Source organism: Leptonychotes weddellii, chromosome 8, assembly GCF_054177405.1.
Source record: "Leptonychotes weddellii isolate Sample4059 chromosome 8, ASM5417740v2, whole genome shotgun sequence".
Taxonomy (NCBI): domain Eukaryota; kingdom Metazoa; phylum Chordata; class Mammalia; order Carnivora; family Phocidae; genus Leptonychotes; species Leptonychotes weddellii.
The window spans coordinates 101,636,815-101,657,001 of NC_138376.1; the positions used below are offsets into that span (position 1 = coordinate 101,636,815).

Sequence of the window (20,187 nt, forward strand, 5' to 3'; positions counted from 1 at the left end):
TAGTCACAGCTAAATGTCACGACCACATTTCGTAGTATAAATATGCTTGTACATGTTATGTGCTTTTGCCTTCCCTTCCCAGAATGGAAACTCCACGAAGGCCAGACTTCAGTTTGTCTTTTCTCATTGCTGTATTCCCGGCACTTGATTTCCTAAAATTCTTCAGCTACTTATATTCTAAATAGTTATTTTCTTAGTGTAAACAATTTTGAATCATTGAAAAGTTTTTACAAATCATTTCAGTTTCTTTAAAGCATAGATTTTTTAAAAAAGTATAATTCTCTTAAGGTAATATTTGTTTCTTTGTTTGCTTAACAAAAACTGAGTTAGTATCTATGGTATGAGCTGAATGCAGACTGCGTCTAGTTAAAGAAGTTCAGATCATCAAAACCTCAGTGAAAGATGCTACAATATTCTTTTCAACTTTAGAAACCAAGGGTCTGTGTTTTGAGGAAGCATCCTGTGATACCTTTGTATTTGTCAGTAGTGAGCAAAAATTATTGAACAACAGTTCTTGCAAGTGATTGTAAATCATTTTTTTTTTTTTAAAGATTTTATTTACTTGACAGAGAGAGACACAGAGAGAGAGGGAACACAAGCAGGGGGAGTGGGAGAGGGAGAAGCAGGCCTCCCGCTGAGCAGAGAGCCCGATGTGGGGCTCGATCCCAGGACCCTGGGATCCCGACCCGAGCCGAAGGCAGACGCTCAACGACTGAGCCACCCAGGTGCCCCTGTAAATCATTTTTAAAATAGCTAACGGTGAGTTAATAGTGAGGTACAAGAGCCTGGTGACTAAACTATTCCCTGAAGGAAAAATGTTCCTCCAGGAGAGTTATTTTTCCTAAATTGGATGTTGGTAACAACCCCGGTCTCATACGTAGGGTTTTTAATTACTCAAGTCACTGATCAAGTAGAGACAAGTCTATGAACTCTTTGTGGAGATGGAATATTTTGACCTACCCAGGAAACAACATCCTACACCAAAAGTCTTTTCAAAGAGGCGAAATGTGCATGGCATTTATTTAATAAATAAAGTTGTAAAAAGGATCTCTAGAAAAATCAAAACTCTCTTTGTACCTACCCCAGGGATAGTTATATTGAAAGATAATTATTATCTAGGCCTAGAAAACAGTTTCTCGTGTTTCTCCCAGTTGACGTACAGCTGCATATCTTACAGAGACTTTATGGTCTGTAGGTCACAAAGATCCTCAAAGAGGCACACAGAGTTTTTAGATCCTGGTCAGATCATTTGAAGATAAATTAGAGATTGCTTCTGAACCCTGAAACCATCATTCACTTATGAAAACATTTTTGCTTTAATGGTGAATTCTATCACAAAAAGGGTTTTCGTGTGTTCAAGTCAATAGTTACATTTCAGAAAAAGTTGTGTGTGTCTACTAGGGTGTCTACTATAAATAAATGTATATGCTAGAATATATGTATATATGTGTTTATGCTACGAATGGAGATAGATATACATTATATATCTAGATATACATTATATATATATGTAAAATATGTGTGTATATATATATGTGTGTGTGTGTGTGTATATATATATATATATATATATATATATATATATATAGCCCTGGTTTCAGTAAATTATATATCTTTTCATTTCATAAGCTCAAACCCATCAGGTTTTACTGACTACTCTTAAGATAAAAGCAGAATTCAGGTCACCCCTCTGGTTTTTCTTTCACCCAGTGTTTGCCTTCTAATTATCCTTTCCTTTACTGCCAGCTTATTGATGTATTTGTCTTAGTCAGCATTTTAGTTGTTTTCAGCAGGAAGTTGCTCAGAAACCCTTGTCCACCATACTGCCATAATCAATAGTTGTGTTTCATGGATTTTCTTACAAAGTAAAACCATTAAATGTGATACCACAAAGATGTACAGTTAGTTCACTATTCTAGCTACGCTTCTATGTCAATATATCTCACCTCCAATCTGCATTCCCTTCATGACAGGGCAAGTCACTTAACTGTTACGTCTCATTTAGAAATGAGGATAATCACAGGTCCTAGTCTGCAGGTTTGTGATACAGTTTAAATGAGTTAGTGCACATAAAATAGTATAGAGCTTGACATGGTGTTAATGGTTAACGACAAAAGGCTAACTATTATGATTTTTATGCCTATACCCAATTCAGAAAAACAAGTTTTTGTGTGGCTGGCATAGCTGGCTGTGAATGGCTAGAAAGGCCCTGCTCAAAGACACATGCCCGCTTACTAATTTGGCCAGCAAAAGTCTGAACAGAGTTCAAGAGAGAATTTTTTTTGACAAAATGCCAGAAATTTCCACTGATGGTTTAAGTAAAACAATGAATACATATGTAAAGTGTGTCCAAAATCAGGAAGTAATAGTAATACAAAGGAAAAATCAGAGTATGCTATGAAGAAAAATAGGTGGAAGCAATTAATAAGGATTAATACGTTATTCCAGAATAGCTGTGATTCTTATGGTTTGTAGGCAGCTAGACATTCTATATACAAGACTTTTAAACCCTTTAATATAATGGTGCTTAACTTTGCTTAATATCCCTTCTGGATTCAAACTATGCGGATACCTTATATTCTGAGAACCTGGGGATTTGAGCAGGTGATTTGTGAAGAATTTGTGAGATTTATGTCCACAAAGTATAATTATACTCAGTAATGGGTAGAGAACTAATTTTGAGGACCATTTGAACATCGGCTCTCAGAATAATAAGTTTATGAATGTCAAGGACAGCAACAAATTGATATTCTGAGGATTGTAAGGAGTCCTTGGGGACCTAACTTCTCTGGGTGTTCTGTTGGCATTGCGGCCTCTGCTGTTGTGGGTGTTGATGATGATAATGATGAAGAAAGTCTTTATCTCCTTGATAAACCTTGATCATTAAGATACAAAAGATACCTCTTGGGTGTTTTCTTTCCTTAATTTTTTAAAATGAATCATTAATGAATGAAAGGTGACTTAGGGACGGTATCTCTGGAAGCAGAGGGCTGTTTGTACACAAGTTGGGGACAAGCCCGTGTGGCTTGCATTTGCAGCTTCCCACAGTGTTATGGAAACACAAGTTAGCCTTGGCCTGGAAAAACGGCTCTCTGTCATTCTCTGGATGTGTGCATCTTCAGGCCGCAGGCTGCGAAAACAAACAGACAACATCAGATTCCTTTCCACCTCCCACAGAAGAGTGGCCTTATTAAGGATGACCTCTAGAATGGTGAGAACGGATGCATTCACCCATCACTGCCTTTACCCTCCACAAATTCTTAGACCCCTCACTTGAACCCTGCAGGGGATGCAGACAATCAGCAAAGGAATGTTTTTATAAACACCATTTTTCAGACGGTTTTTCATCAGTGAAATATGAAGACACACTGGAGCCTTCTTCAGTCCGTACTGTCGTGGCCTGGTTCAGTAAAATGCCACCTTGCGGGGCGCCTGGGTGGCTCAGTCGTTAAGCGTCTGCCTTCGGCTCAGGTCGTGATCCCAGGGTCCTGGGATCGAGCCCCGCATCGGGCTCCCTGCTCGGCGGGAGGCCTGCTTCTCCCTCTCCCGCTCCCCCTGCTTGTGTTCCCTCTCTTGCTGTGTCTCTCTCTGTCAAATAAATAAATAAAATCTTTAAAAAAAAAAAATGCCACCTTGCTGTTGATCATGGTTTTTATAGACCAACATATGCATCCAAATATATGCAAATATATTTAATTTAAAGGTTCTCATTAGCATGATCTGAGATTTGCCCTTGCTGCTCAATAGAAGATGTCAGAATATTAAAGAGGTGGAAAAGATCTTAGAGATGAATTAATCCAACCCCTCTTTCCATATGAAACTTGCCTTGCTTGTTACCCAACGACTCATAACCACTCAACAAAATGCTTACTATGGGAAATTTCTTGAATATTTTCATAAATTTGCCTATCGTTCCCCAACCCTTTTGAAAACATTTATTTTAAAGAACAATGGGCCCAAGTAACCTGTTAATAATTACACTGAGAAATTCATTCTGATGCTTACACATTGTGAGACCAATGAGAAAATACTAATTGAGCGGAAGGAAAATATGTTATTAAGGATCAGCAATATAAGCATCATCATTAAAATCATCTGATTCTAAGTACATTTTTATCTGGTCATGTTTTCAAATGAGTAAGCCAAAAGCAAATATTTGTCTCATGGCCTGATATGTCCTAAACCCTAAGCTTGGTGTCTTGAAGAACAGGAAAGAAGCGGGAAGCCATTCTTGCTCACGGAGAGCTGACAGAAGTGAAGGTATTGCAATGCATTTGTGAATCAGAGAACAGAATGATATGTAATAGAGTGCCAGATTGCACCTCACCTAGCAGCAGGGAATCAGGGTGAGATCAGGGCAGTTGGGAAAACCTTACAGAAGAGATGGGATTTGAGCTTGCCTATGGTTACAAGGGGAAGTCTTTTGTTTTTACTCCATTTAACATGGTCCTCAGCATGGAGAACCTCCTAAGCAGGAATTAGCATTAAAGAGCTATTTCTGACCACTTCACTGAATGAAATGGCCAGCAAGGGAATTATGTGGGTTTTACAGACCACATACCTACTAGTCATTAATTGGATCTTCTGGTCCCTAAATGGCAGTGTTTCACTTACCAGTTCTGCTTTATAAGTCTAAATACAATATCTGGTGGAAAGAAATGTAGATCTAGAAACACTGATAACTCAGTGAAGTTAAAAACATATGACTTCTTCAATTGTAGCATTTCATAGTGGTTTCGTCCCTATATCCTGAGCGTACTTTTCAGATTTTCCCATATTAAGTCTTTCATCAGTAGTCAGCATGTAAAAAAAAATAATGTTTTGCCATTTATTGATGATGTGACAACAGGAACAGTAAGACCAAATTCACAGAACAGAAGGTCTTGCCTAAAGTTTGTTCAGCAGAAAAGCATCATGTGTAAGGGAAAGTTCTGGCTCTTCCATCATATGAAAATATTCATAAAATTAGGCCACTCACACATAGTTACAAGTTAGCACACCCCCTACTCCATCCAACAAATTTTCAAACTTTTTTCAGATATATCCTATTAATAGTTTACCTAAAGGCAGATTGTAGTCATCACTTTTATGAAATGAAAAGATACATAATTTAGCTGGAACCAAGGCTAATTATTATATGTATATATATTCATAGTATATACACACATTCCTATACATATATATAATAGCATATAAGTCTATTTATAGTGTATACTCACATACTCGCACACACAATTTTTCCTGAAATGTAAGGATTAACTTGAACACATGAAAAACCTTTTTGTTATAGAATTCACCATTAAAGCGTGTATGCTTTTATAAGTAAATGGTGGTTTCAGGGTTCAGAAGAAATCTCTAATTTATCTCACAAATGAGTTAAGATTTCAAGGTTTGTGCGCATCTGTGAGGATCTATATGACCTATAGACCAAGTCTACAGCATACAGCAAACTGTTGCATTAGTGATCTACTGGTGTGTGAAAAATTACCCTGAAACACATGACTTTAAACCAACAATAATTATTTATTATCTCTCAGTTTCTGTAGGTCATGAGTTTGCACAGAGAAAGCAGATACAGCATGTTGGGGGCTTCAACTGGAAGACCAGAAGCTATAAGTGGAACAATTTGGGGGTCTCTTTCACGCACGTGTCTGATACTCGCTGCTGGTGCCAGCCATTAGCTCAGCTAGAGCTGTCAACCAGAACGTCTACACATGACCTCTCCATGTCACCTGGCTTTTTCATGAATGGAGACTGGGCTCCTAGTGCAAGGGTCCTGAGAGAAAAAGCCAGGCAGAAGCCACAACCTTTTTATGACCTGGCCTCAAGTAGTCACACGGCATCATTTCCACAAACTACATTGATTGGGACCTTTATAAGCCTCTGCCTAGATTCGAGGAACACAGTCATAGTAGAGGTCAGGGTTACTTCTGGTTGAAGAGGAGAGAGGAGCTAGTTCTCTGGAAGGGCTCTCTGAGTTCTTCTGAGGTCATGAGTAATGTTCTATTCTAAAACTGGGACAGAGGGATCATGTGAGTGTTCTCCCTACAACTCTTCTCAAACCCCCCAAAACACACCTTATCACACCCATCCAAGGAATCACCATTGTTCTAAAAGTTTCACCTTCGCTGTATGTCGTAACAGACTATGTACCCTCCAGACCCTGCCTTTCTCACCAGTTTTATCTTTCACTTTCTATCCTACACCTGATTTTTATTACATAGCAATGTTTCAGTTGAAAAAAAAAAAAAAAAGTAGGCCCATACCAGGTATGATTAGAGGTTGGTGACCCAAAAACCGTTCCATTTTGGACTGGTCTATATTAATCCTTGGTCTTGTGTATCTGAACTGTCCACTTGTGTATTTGGATTTTGTTGTTGTTGTTATTCTTCTTGGCTTTCCTTTGTCTATTCCTTGAGAGTAAGGCCATGAAAACAATTCCTGAAATGATGCTGACTCTTCAAGTCGTTCCTGGAAGCTGAAGAGGAAAAATGTGTTTTGCACATTTAAAAAGCTGGAAATAGCTATTCAGGCTCTGGGTTTATTCAAACCACTGATTTCTAAGTTGTAAAATTCTTCACATGGTGTTGGACATAGAAAGCTCTACTAAAATTTTTGAAGGTGTTTACTTCTCTGAATTACGTATGTGTTTTTGGTCATTTCCTTGAAGGGCACGTCTAGTTAGCACGGCTTGTGCTTGACATTCCCCTTAGCGAAAGATACATCCCTGAACTGACTTTTCTGTCAGGACTTATTCCTTATGTGCTAGTCCGTCAACAAGTATTTGTTGTGCAATTCTTACCCGCCAGGCAGCATGCTGGGTCCCTGGTAGCCCATGGTCAACAAGATATCCATTGTTCCCACCGCTATGAATTTATAGTCTAGTGATTATGCAGGAAGCTTTGGTTTTGTTGTATTTAAATTATAAAACAGATTATTTTACTATTGTCTTGAAAATTTATGAAAGGTTGAATTCCTTTACAACTTTGTACTTATACTTTCTTAGCGATAGTTTGATTATCTGATCCATTTGCAAATATAGGACAGTATTTAACTGAAAAGGAAGTTCAGAGAATAAAAGAAAAACAACATGAAAAATAACCCTATGAACTTATTAATAAAAAGGCATAAGTGATCACAGCTAATCTGTTAGGCGGCCATTCTTCCATATGCCAAAAATCGCAGTTCATGGAATGAGAACAGTTCAGTGACAGGGTCATGTACTTTGTATTTTTTGGTATGATGTACATTTCAAACTGGATATTTTGGCTTCCTTTATTTTTGAGAAAATGTTATTTTTTACCTACCTGTAGTAAACATAGCATTTAATAAGAATTTGTCACAGTTGATAAAGTATTATTGCCTTTGATGCCAAAAGGGACCAGGGAGTTGGTTATAAAATGACTACAGATATTTATAGGTGCAAAGATGATAACATCTAGGCTACAGGATTTTTATATTTATATTGTGGGAGACACAAAATGTCTGTCAGTTGTACAAGCAAATAAAATAATTTAAATAATTTTCACCTATGACTCTTCTTTTCCCAGCCACAAACAATGCTGCTTCTCCTACTTCCAAATGCTCTTCCAAACAGTCCAGAAGACGATGATGGTCCATAAGCAATCCTAAATGTATCCACTCATTACTTCTTTTCTGGGATTGTTGCAAAATAAATGAAATCTACTAAGTTTTGGAAATATGTGCGGTTCTCAAGAAATGTTCCCTGAGGTAAAAACAACAGTAAAACAGAATGAAAATCTTCTTACAAATCACTACTTGACTGGTTTTTCTCTCCTGTAAAAACAAAATTTGTAGAAAATTGACCTGAATTCAGTATTTAAGCCATTTTTCATATAGAGATAACTTTCCAAGTAACCTTGAAGCAATTTCGAACATATTTCTCCTGCAATTAATTTTCCTAAGAGTTTTGTGGAAATGTTAACCTTCTTAAATTGAGATATATACCACAATTTATTTCTAATTATCTATTTATATACCCTGTAGGTATATGTGTGTGTATATGTGTGTGTGTATGTATGTACAATATTTATTTATAAAAGAACAAGGCAGATCTGAGAGAGGAAAATGGACCGTTTATTTTGCTCTTTCTATTTCTAAATACTATGAAAACATCCTCCTTTGCTGCCTATTCAAACATTGGCAAATTACTTAGCAACAAGAGCATATATTTTGGGTATATTTTTTTAGTCACCACATCAGTGTCAGGGATAAGAAATATTATCAGGTATGTACCTTCCCAAAATACCACATTATCAAAAAAAATAAAATCGCACCAAGTAGGTCAACCATTCATTAAAGTCTGGGGTAACAGCAGTCAAGAAAAAGTAGGTCTGGCACAGCATGGAGAAAAAGCACTTTGTCTGCAGAAGAATGAACACTAAAATTTGGTATGGAGGAGGAAATTGCTTCCTCTTCAAGGTTTTTTTAATCTTTAAGTATTCATTCATTCAATAAATATTTATTAAGTGTGTACATTAAAGACATCAAGGCTGGGGGTGGGGGAAAAGGAGAGGTGTTCAATGGGTATAAAGTTTCAGTTACGTTAGATGAATACGTTTTAGAGATCTACTGTACGACACAGTGCCTGTAGTCAAGAGTAAGGGGTTGTGCACTGCAAAATTTGTTTACAGAGTAGATCTCATATCAAGTGTTCTTACCACAAAAACAAAACAAAACAAAAACGCACCAAAACAAAAGAATGCAAGGAAACTTCAGGAGGTGTTGGCTATGTCTATTATCTTGATTGTGGTGACGGCATCATGGGGGTTTACACATCTCCAAACTCATCAAATTGTCGCCATTAAATATTTATAGTTCTTTGTATATCAATTATACGTCAATAAAACTGGTAAAAAAAATGAAAAAAGAAAAAACACTGTTCTAAGCATTCAGGACATAGCAGCAACAAACAAGTCTGTCTGCACAAATCTTACTTTCTAGAAAAGGAGACAGAAAATAAACATCATAGAGTATCAGTTAGTGATATCCTATAACTGCAGGTGACATATCTTTAGTTTAAAGTTTATCAACATCATCATCACATACATCCACATTAAGTGGAGTGACCACCTTAAAATAATTTTTACCCAACACTCATAGGAATAATCACTAGGTCAAATACTATGCAAAGTAAGTTAAAAGATACTATCTCTGCACTCTGGAAGCTATCTGATGCAGATGAAATTGGCACAAGTCAACAATGGAACATCTAATAGTTATGCAAAGTTAATTTCTAATCAGCAGTTGGTATTATGGAATATGGGGTTGCAATTATAGAAGGAATAGGGAGTGATATGTAGGGCCTGTCTTGTTTCATGGGTTGTAAAACTGACGTCTTCAAATTTTCACCAAAAAAGGAACAGACTTTCATTTAACTCGGGGAATTTCCAAGATATTTTTCCCTTACTCGATTATTCTAGGAATGGCTAGAAAATCCTTGGATACTTTCTGTGGCAGCAGAGCCAGAGGTTAACATGAAGCAAGTAGACTCCTACCTAGGATGAAGGCATCATCTCCTCGAGATCCTTATTGTTCTCACCAATGTCATCTGGGTTGCAAAGGAAGTTCCAGCATGCGGACAGAGGATCACAAAAATCAAAAACGGCAAACAAAGTATAGTTGGGTCTCATGTGAACTGAATGTGAGGACTGGAAACCCTAATCCTTCCTAACCACAGCCATTAATCCATGTCCCACATGATGACCTTGCAAAATCAGACGATAACAATTGGTGGGCATCTTATTTTTTATTTTTCTGAGAAATAAAATTGACACAATACATCTCTATTTGGGCAGAGTCTTTGGTACCAGGTGATGTCATAGGATCCCAGTCAGACAATAGATTACTGTCCTTGGGTCACACGTCAGTGTAAGATCCAGTCAGTCAGTGATAGCAGTGTCCAGTGGTCCATGTTGCTCCAGCTCAATGCTCTGAGGGAGGGAGTTTCTGAAGATGAGGAAGTGAATAGGAGAGAAAATGAAAAATGTGAGGATCCACATTAAATGAAAATATGTCCCTGGAATTGACTACAGAATAACATACTGAATTATCAGATTAGTTAACTATCTCACAGTGGATCTCAGGATCTCGAGGTGATGGAAAAAGAGAGCAGGTAAATTTAGTTGGAGGGAAGCAGAATAAAAGAGAGAAGGGGAAAACTAAATATGCTATCCAACCCAAGAGGTCATGTTCAGGTGGTATGCAAATGTGAGAATCTTTGGGCATATACAGATAGCAGCAGGAGACTGGGTCCCCTGTAGGAAGAGGAAGGACTTTCTCTAATGGAGTGTGGTTGTGAAAGTGGGGTCAATATAAAAACCACGTTTTCCTCTTTCTTAATTTTGCTAGAGGCCAGAGCTCTATGTTTGACATGAAATGGCAAGTTTTCAGTTTTCGTCTGGATACTTAACAATATAGATGCCATCTTGATGTCCGTGAATAATCTAGCAAGGAAAAAGATAAAAGCATAAAATGCAGAAGCCAGCAAAATCCTTCCAAGACTGAAGGAAGAGTAAACTATACTAACAGGAATGAGCTGAACACATCTCCCCAAGCCACATAGTCCCTTCTGGACATCCTCAAAGACTCAACCCCCCGTCATCTACAGGAAGGGGCTATCATGGCTGCCAGTAACACTACTTAACCGTGCACTTTCCAAGACCCCATTCCTTCCCAGAGGGTCCAGCTCTGTGCTAAAAAGCACAAGGAAAAGCAAATGGTTTGGAAAGAAAACTTGTTGATGTCTCTTTTCCCCAAAGGCACTTCAAGCAGTAAATGAACACACACAATCTGTGTTTATTTTCTTTTAAATATATTTTTGAAAATATTATGTGCTCCAAAATATGTGTTTTCAATCTTGCTTGCCATTCCCTGGCCATGAGTGATGTATTTTATCCATATTCATAACCATGCACAAACTTTCTATTCATAGCTCCCTGCCGTATAAATTCTGGCAGCAGGGAGGAATTTCCTTGTGGCCCACATATGGTAATCCTTTACCAGAGGCCTGGCTCCAAATCAATGTTTGCATTCCGCCGGTGGCTCAGGTTAAATGTAAAGGAGTGAGGTATTTAGGTCTTCCTTGAAAAGATTAACTGCATTTACATGTCCAGGGAGGATAGGACAGTGTGTTCATAAGGTCTTGCTAGCTTCAGGAATGTCTAACCTGATTTCCTGTCATAAATATTACACTTAGGGGGAAAAAAAAAGCTTTGGAAATATGCCTGTTCAAACTCAGTGAGGACCCTTCTAATACCAGCTCCCAGTGGCAGCAGGAAACCAGCACCACAGTCCCCGGTGCCCAGCACCAGGAGGTCATGGGCATCCCCACTGTCCTCTTCTTCATGCTCAGTGTGAGGAAAGTCATTCCCCGCAGGGTTCCTTCTGGGCGGTAGAGGTAGAATCGCGGGTGGTAGCCCGGTGTGTGTGCACAGCTTGGAGAGGAGGCATGTTTACTAAGGGATGACTTCAAAGCTGTCTCACAGAGGAAGTATCTGTCCCCATATGCACCCCTGTTCCAGAGAACAGGGTTTTTGTCTCAGGTAGGAATCTTGGTTGGATCTCCTTCCTCTGAGTGACTATGGCCAGCCTCTTTCCTTTGCACTTGAATGAGGTGACCCCAGCTAATCACAGGTTCTTCCCGGTGCCCAGCCTTGGAGGGGACCAGGCAATGCATGCCTGTGGGCGGCTATCTGAGGTGATCCGGCCTTTGGAAGTGAGTGAAGTTTCCTCCTAGGTTAAAACAGTGAGCCCAGGGCATTTCATTTTTCAGAGTTCTTCCCTCAGTCACATCTTCCCACTTGGCATTAGTTCCTGGGGCTGCCAGTGAACTGAAACTGAGAGGCTATGAAAATATACACAGGAAAGAGAGGTAAAGGAAGGGAATGGGCTGCTCTGCTGGGCTCCGGTCATAACTTTCTCTGGTTGCTTGTTCTTGATTTTCCTTACTTGGCAGTTTCGCTCCAAAAGAGATCTTCTCCTTCTTCCTTTGATTTGTCTTTGTTGGGAATGTAGGGTCAGTTTGGGGGAGGAAGCAAAGGGATGTGTTTAAATCCCAAAGGAGGTAGTCACAGAGTGCTCCTTCACTCTGATGGGTGGCATTCCTCTGAGGGAAAACAGGAGCAGAATTTGGGTGTTGTTATCATACATTTTGCAGATGCAGTCCTCAGATTTCCCACAGTGCAACTCAGGGAGATCCTGTTTTCACTATTAAACTTGGATTCATTCATGCAGAGTTGTTGCAATCACCAATATGCGTTTTTTCAAACTGACTGGCATAAAGTTAATAACATAGACCAAGGCCAGCTGTGTCAACAGAGGCCAAGAGATTACTGAATGACCAATTCATTGATGATATTTATAATTCTTGCATAGATAATGTTTCAGTAATTATCATAAACAACAGGTAGTGAAAGGTTGACCTACATTCTGCATATACCAAAGACAGCTACATCAATAACCCCATATTAAGAACTTGGGTATGTGTCTCTTTCCAGAACAAATCTACATTCTGCTTCACTCATCAACTTTATACTCAGTTATGTACCTAAGAAAGGATTAATGGACACCTGCACTTTCTGGAAAGTGTGTGATACCCAGGAGGATACAAGATAGAGCTTTCTTCTTTAGCAGATAATGAGGAAATGTTAAATATAATTAAATATAATTTTAAAGATGAATAAGCCAACAATTATGATATGATGCTATAAATATAATTTTGGAGATGTGTTTAAAGTGTTTTATATCGACGCCATATTGTGAAGTGGGCTGTCAGGAAAAATTGCTTTGTAGAAGAGAACTTTAGTTGACTCTTAACTGATGGACAAGATTTACCAGGCCAGAATGGGATAGGGAGTGCAGCAGTTTGTTCTAGCCTGTACTAAGGCATGACTATGGAAGAATATTAGGAATTTGAAGAATCCATAGTTTGCTAAGATTGGCATATAATATGCACTTTGGGGACATGAGAAGTTAAGTGGAAGAATTAGGTAGGAGCGTGGTTCATGAAAACTTTGATGCCATTCTACCCAACTAGCAATTATCCTGACATCATTACCTTCCCGAGAAAGACAATGCAAGATTTTATCAGGAGAATTATCTACAGTTATTATTTTAGAAAGATCATTCTGACAGTAACATTGAGGACTGATTAAGAAAAAGAGAACGGCAAGACTAGTCTTAAGGAGGTTATTACCTAGCTACAGAAATTGGGTTTCAGAGGAAAAGAACTCTAGAGCTCTGAAAGGGAAATACTCTATAAAGTTCAGTGCCCAGTTCAGGGAAAGGGTAGGTACGTGAGTGAGGGAAATGTCAAGAATTGTAAAAGGTGGGAAATTTTACCCTACTTGCAAGATAACATTTTAAGCTGACAAATTTCATGGACGCTGATAACAGATACAAGAATCCAGGGTCAGAGACAAAGGAGAGTTTATTACTTGTAACAATAGCAGTAGCCAGAGTATTTGAATTTTTGTGCCAGTTCCCTGAGCTTCCATGTCTATAGGGCAACACAAAGAAGGGCCAGATGATATCTGCACACACAGTAGAATGCATTATAAGGAAAGAACTTTGAGTTTAGGGAACCCAAAACTTTTATCATGAGCATTAAGTATGCCTGCCCTTTCCTCTGGAGGGAGACAGTATCTGTGCCTTCCACGACTATAAGCATATTTGCACTTTGCTCCAAAGAGAGACACTGCTTCTATCTTTCAAGGGTCTTCACTCTACAAACATCCTTGTTAAGCTCATACAGAACAGTGGGCACTCAGTGCCTTGCTTGACTTGCAGAAATGCAAGAAACCCATGGAGAACTGTCTTACAACGGGCAACTCCCCAAAGGAAAGGAGAAACTAGAATGACTTCCAGTTCTGTGGCATAAGGAACTAGACGAAGGGACAACAGCAGAAATGGGAGCGGAGGGTTTGGCTTCATATATGTATCAAAACCAAAATGGGAAAGTAAAATGAATCTTCCGTATCACAAGACAGATACATCAAACCATGTATGATAATGGTTAACCTCTAAGTTCATACAGAGGTTAGAGTTCTTATCCCAATATTTCAGTGATGAGCCTCCTTAACCAGTATAGCCCTCCCTGGAAGAAATTCAGAACTGCTGCCAAGTTTGAACCAAAGTCCAACTTGCATATCTTGATATAATCCCTGTTCTTCTGGTCTTCTAAGAAGAATCAGTGATATTAAGAGAAAGCATTGCACGAGCAGAATTAGCAAGAGATGCATCATTCAATCTTTGACACGCATTATGAAAACGACAGATCTTTCTGAAACTTTCCCAGACCAAAGATAGGAACCGTTGTATAGAGACTGTTATCATTCACATAGTATCCTCCAAGCTAAGAGAAAGACCACTGAAAGACCAGACTATGGTTCGGGAGATCCTCATACATCTATTCCCAGGCCCACCATAGCACTGATTTCTCTGAGTTACAATTCTTTGGTTACAATTGTTCATTTCTTCTAATAAACCATAAGTTTCTTGAAACTAGGGAGCATCTTATTCCTCTTTATATTTTCCCCATACCCTATCTTCAGTCTGATTACATTGTATAAATCAGAAATGAGAAGTCAATTTATTTTAAGTGTAACTTCTGCATTTTAGAAGCTCTTTTGTCCTCCATACCATATATCTCGGATTCTATCCAATAAGTCAAATTATCTTCAGAATTTAAGTAGAATGGCTAAAGCAGTTTCTACAAGCAATATTTAGAAAATCTTGTTATGTGCCATTAATTTTTATTCTTGGATGAACATAATCCCCACACACCAAAAAATAAGTCACTCTAATCCATATTTTCCTTTCTAAGGTCATTAACACCTTTGGCTACTTCATGGAACATTAAGTTGCTTTGTAAAAAAAAAAAAAAAAATAGTGACATCACTGTATTAACCTACAGATTAAGTATAAAACTTTAGTTTCTCTGAATTTTAACTGCCCAATTAACATTTGTCTTGCTGTTAGCCTTCTTAGAGATACAATCTATTTACATGCATTAATGTTTTGCAGTTGCTATAGTTTGCCTCAGCCCCAAGGCTTATGTCACTAAAACCATTACAACACTATAAAGTGATTTTGGTATTACACAGAGAACAATCAGTAGCTTTATATACCACCAATGACTTACATCTGAAAAATTCAATGTCTAGAGTTTTGCCATAGAGTGAGATGGTAATAATAAAATTTGACAGGAAAGGAGGAGAGTTTCTAGATACTCGATTAGAATGATTTAGAGCAGGGTTATGGAGACTTATCAAGATTTTGTTAAATCTGGGGCGCCTGGGTGGCTCAGTGGGTCAAGCAACTGCCTTTGGCTCGGGTCATGGTCCTGGAGTCCTGGGATCGAGTCCCACATCGGGCTCCCTGCTCAGCGGGGAGTCTGCTTCTCCCTCTGACCCTCCCCCCTCTCACTCTCTCTATCTCATTCTCTCTTAAATAAATAAATAAAATCTTTAAAAAAAAAAAAGATTTTGTTAAATCTTTCTTTGTCAAATGCTTCTTCCCTAAAGGGTTCAATTATTGTATTAGTTTCTGAGGGCAGCTATAGCAAAGTACCACAAAGTTAATGGCTTAAACAATTTATTTTCTCACAGTTCTGGAGGCTGGAAGTTCAAGATAAGGTGTCAGCTGGGCTGCTTCTTTTTGAGGGCTGAGAAGAAGACTCTGTCCCATGCCTCGCTTCTCTTCCAGTGGTTTGTTGGAAATCTTTGGCATTCATTGGCACATCACCCGGATCTCTGCCTTGATATCTACATAAGGTTCTCCCTGTGCCTGTGTGTCTACCTCCAAATTTCCCTTTCTTATACGGATACCAGTCATATCGGATAAGCACCCACCCTGATCACCGCATTATAACTCGATTACCTCTATAGAAATTCCATCTTCAAATAAGGTCGCATTATGGGGTAGCGGGATTTAGGACTTGAACGTATGAAATTTGAAGAGACATCATTCAACCTATAATAGCTAATAATATCCAAATCCCCACTTTAACAGACAGTCCTCTTTTGATGCATTTGGCTCTTCTCCAGAAGCTACAATGTCTTTCAATGACACACATTAGCCAACAAGGAACAAATAACATTTTAATGAATTTGCTTGATTGGAAAATAATTTATTTCTCAGTTGTTGTTTTTTTTAATTTCAGACCTCAGGCACAATTTTTTTTAACATAAGCAAGGAGTAAAATTCCAATAGAAGTGAAATCATAGTTTGGTGTGCATCACCACTCCCCACTTCCATCTAGAATTTCAAACATCAAGATACTAAATTATGTGCTTAAGTATGTGCCTGCACGCCTCGGACCATTTTGAGCACATACCAGACCATATCAGTTAACATATCAGTTAATTTTCTTTAACTATATCAGCTATAAATTCTAGACTCAAGAAATAATGCATTTCTTTACTATCTACAAATCAAGCTAATTCCCTGATAGAGTCTTTATCCACTGGGTCAGAAGGAAATCCCATCTCAATGGGATTCTAATGTTTTAGCACAGACATATCTTGTTGAACTATCCCCATCTCCTCTGTCCAGGGACAGCTCTTGTTAGTTCAAAAGGAAATTCCTTCTTATCTCATTATACTCAGAGCCTAGCTTATTAGCAATTAAAAACCTTATTCTCCTTTCCCTTAGGACAGATTTTAATATTTAAATATTTAAATTAATAAATTTACAAAGAAATAATAATATAATAAATGTTAAAATTATTTAAATAAATTAATAAAATATTAAATATTCAAATATTCCCAGAAAGTGAAAAGAAATGTTTGTATTTTAATCCTCTAGTAAATTAAAGAAAGGGAATAAGATATACGTTGATATAATAAAATTCACATCCAGGTTAGACTAGACTAAAACTCCTTTGAGGGCAGGAGTCAGACCTATTGAACCCAACTCTCCATAGACAGTGAGCTGCTGAGTGCATAGAAGTAGTTCTTTATTGCCACCAACATGGGAAAAGCCCTCAGCTATTCTGAGGGGAAAAGTGGGGCCGTGTATTTAAGTTCAAAAGATAGACATTTTTGCGGTGCCTGGGTGGCTCAGTTGGTTAAGTGTCTGCCTTCAGCTCAGGTCATGATCTCAGGGTCCTGAGATGGAGCCCTGCATCATTGGGCTCCCTGCTCAGTGGGGAGTCTGCGTCTGCCACTCCCCCTGCTAGTGCTCAGTCTCTCTCTTTATCTCTTTCAAATAAATAAATAAAATCTTAAAAAATATATACATTTTTGAGTGAGAAGACCCATGTTCAAATTCGTTTTTGCTGTTTTACCCATTTTTGAGCCTTGGTTTCGGCAACTATAAAATCAAGGTAAAAGCTTTCAAGATTTTTGTGAAATTTAGAGATAATTTATCTCAACTGCTTGGCACATAAAAGTACTTCACGTATGGGTAGCTGTGGTTTTATTATTATTATTGTTTTGTTGTCACTATTGTTTTACATTCCCAACAAGTCATGGAGTTTGGCAAATAGTTGCTGTTCAATGAAAGGTTAGCTATGGAAAGCTGAAGCTTCCTCATACTTTCTATCAGATAGCATGGACTGACTTTAAAGTATTAAACTTGAGTGTTTCACCACGAAGACACTGTGGTAGAGGGAATGATCCCCCCCCCACCACCAAGGATGTCCAGGTCCCAATCCCCAGAACTTGTGAATATGTTACCTTATATGGCAAAAGAGGGCTTTGAGGATGCAATTGAGCTAAGGATCTTGAGATGGGGAGCTTGTCCTAGTGGCCCCAATGTAATTACAAGAATCCTTATATGAGGCAGCAAGAGGGTGAATCAAAGTCAGAGAGAGGAGAGAGACAGAAGCAGAGGTTGAGGAGATGCGTGGCAAATGGAAGTCGGCTGCTGTCACAGAATACCATAGACCGGGTGGCTTAAAAAACAGCAATTTAGAAATCTCCTGACATCCTGGGAAGTGACTTCACCAAGGGAGAGAAAGATCAGGCAGAGTTGCAGCAGGTATTAGGTTATGTCCACAGCCCGCTGTTAGTTTCCCAAGCACAGCGGTCACGTGGGAGAAGCTTACCCTGTGGGCAATGGTTCTGCATCTGCCCTCCGTGGGGCATTTTCATCCTCGAATCTTTTTGCCTTTATTAAATTTGATTTTACATGGCTTGGTTTGGCATCATGGGAGACTGCAGGCGAATGGAAAGAGGAGAGATGATGGTCCAGAGCACAGGGGACAAGAGGCAAGAGAGCCAGACAATTACTGGGTGGTCGAAGGGGTCAGAGAGCAGCCACCAGGATGAGAGAGAAAGCTGTGTGGGGCAGTTGGTTAGAGAGCTCTGCAGGGAGGAGGAGAAAGTCTCCGAATTCCATGGTGATTTGTACGGTGGGTTCTTCTTAAAGGGACAGCTGCCAGTAAAGCTTTGCCCCCAGCTTGTTGAATATAAAGGGTATCCGACACAGCTACTATCGGGGCAGTAAGAAGAAAACCAAGAACATACAGTATCCTGGAACCCAAGTGAAGAAAGTGGAGAAGGGAGGCTCATTCATGTCCAGTGCTGGTGATAGGTCAGGTAAGAGGCGGGCTGAGTGGCAAGCTGAGATTTACAGCTGCCTTATTTAAATAAAGTCAATTCATATTTCATGGAAGCGTCTATTTAATGCCCAGACAGTGCAATGCTCGGGCACATAATCAAACACATAAGTTATTCTCTTTTACTCGATATTTAATTGTGAATGGGGGGTGGCAATGTGCGCAACTTGTGCTGTCACTCACTCACAGCGCCAATCGTCCCCCTGGTCTTTCTCCGCCCCCGGTGCGCAGAATGGTGTGCAGAATGCTCCCATCGCTATGTACCTTTGCTTTCTTCTGAATAATCCCGCCCCAGGTACTTTTCTACCTCATGTTTCTTCTGTCAGAAATGTCTGCACGCGTGTCCACCTAGGCATCCCTCAACCAAACTCGTGTCTTCCTCTACAGGAATAGCCCTCCTTTTCTCTTTGTTTTTGACTAACATGTATTAAGGACAATCGTATGCTGACACCGAGCTCATATTTTCCATGTATGACCTCATTTAATCCTCAAGGCAACCCAAGGAGGAAGGTTCTGTTATTATTCCCATTTAACATAAAAGGCACAGAGAAGATAAACAATTTGCCCAAGGTTCACTAACTCTTAAGTAGTAGTCTAGGTTTGCAAGCCAGGTCTGTTGGCTGATTCCAGAATTGGAAACCTTAACTTCTATACCACCCTCCCCTCCCATTGCCCCCTTCTTTCCCTCCCTCCCCTCTCCCTGCCCAGAGAGCAGCTTGCTCTTCCTCCTTGCACCTGCCTGCTTGCCCACCTGCACTAGGATCCTTGTTTGTTAGGCAGCTTCATATGTGTCTGTCTCCCCATTAGACTCTGAGTCCTTCAGAATCTATGCTTTCGTTGTTGTTGTTTTCCTCCATAGTATATTCCCTGTGCGTGGTATAGAGATGGATATATGGTAGGATTTATAGCAGGTCCTTGGTGCTTGTTCACATATTTCTCTTCTCTAGAGAAGAAAGGCCTTCTGTGTATTATTCTAGGCTTAATATTTGGCCTAATGACAGTGTTTTCTGATTGTCATCTAAAAACAAATATATAAATAAGAAGTTCCCTTCTAATCCTTGTTTTACCACATAGGCTCCCAGGGTGACATCATTTAACTGGTGTGGTGTTTTTTTTTTTTTTTCTAGCTGGATAATTATGATGGAAAAAACAGCAGAAGAAACAGATTTTGACTGACATTTTGATGCAGTTGATGTTATTTGTAAAGAAGCTCTCATTTTCCGAAACCTGAGCGTTCAGAGTAAGTATGTGAAATAAAGCTGAATGCTAAGGGGTTGTTTTTCACATTGTTTTGCTTCCTAAGCAGCAGTAGATACATTCTTAAATCATTGGTTCTATACTAGGAGGGCTATGTTTAAATTAATGAAGGGAAAGTTGCTTACATATTTTTTGCTTCTCAGGCAGGGACCTCTAGTCCATTATTAGAACAGTCAGCATTTTAATTAAAACTTCATCGGATGTTGGTAAGACAGATCTGGACCCTGAGCCCTTTACCAAAATGTAATTTATGAATCTTTGCATGCTGATATGTGAATCATATTCATTTTTAAACACCTATTGTGGAAAGATAAAGAAAAAAAGAAGAAAGAAAGAAAGAAAGAAAG

General features: G+C 39.0%; 2 long non-coding RNA genes across 7 annotated transcripts in view; both read left to right on the top strand.

Annotated features, from left to right (window-relative positions):
• Positions 1–5,612, top strand: part of LOC145723112 (uncharacterized) — a 196,006-nt gene extending 190,394 nt beyond the window's left edge. For both annotated transcript variants that reach the window (XR_014147958.1, XR_014147956.1), the window contains one exon: positions 5,538–5,612. This is a non-coding gene — a long non-coding RNA (uncharacterized LOC145723112). The remainder of the gene's footprint in view (positions 1–5,537) is intronic.
• A 9,888-nt stretch (positions 5,613–15,500) lies between these two features.
• LOC145723111 (uncharacterized) overlaps positions 15,501–20,187 on the top strand; it is a 71,903-nt gene continuing 67,216 nt past the window's right edge. For all 5 annotated transcript variants that reach the window (XR_014147951.1, XR_014147952.1, XR_014147953.1 and 2 more), the window contains exons 1-3: positions 15,501–15,809; positions 18,394–18,563; positions 19,711–19,823. This is a non-coding gene — a long non-coding RNA (uncharacterized LOC145723111). The remainder of the gene's footprint in view (positions 15,810–18,393; positions 18,564–19,710; positions 19,824–20,187) is intronic.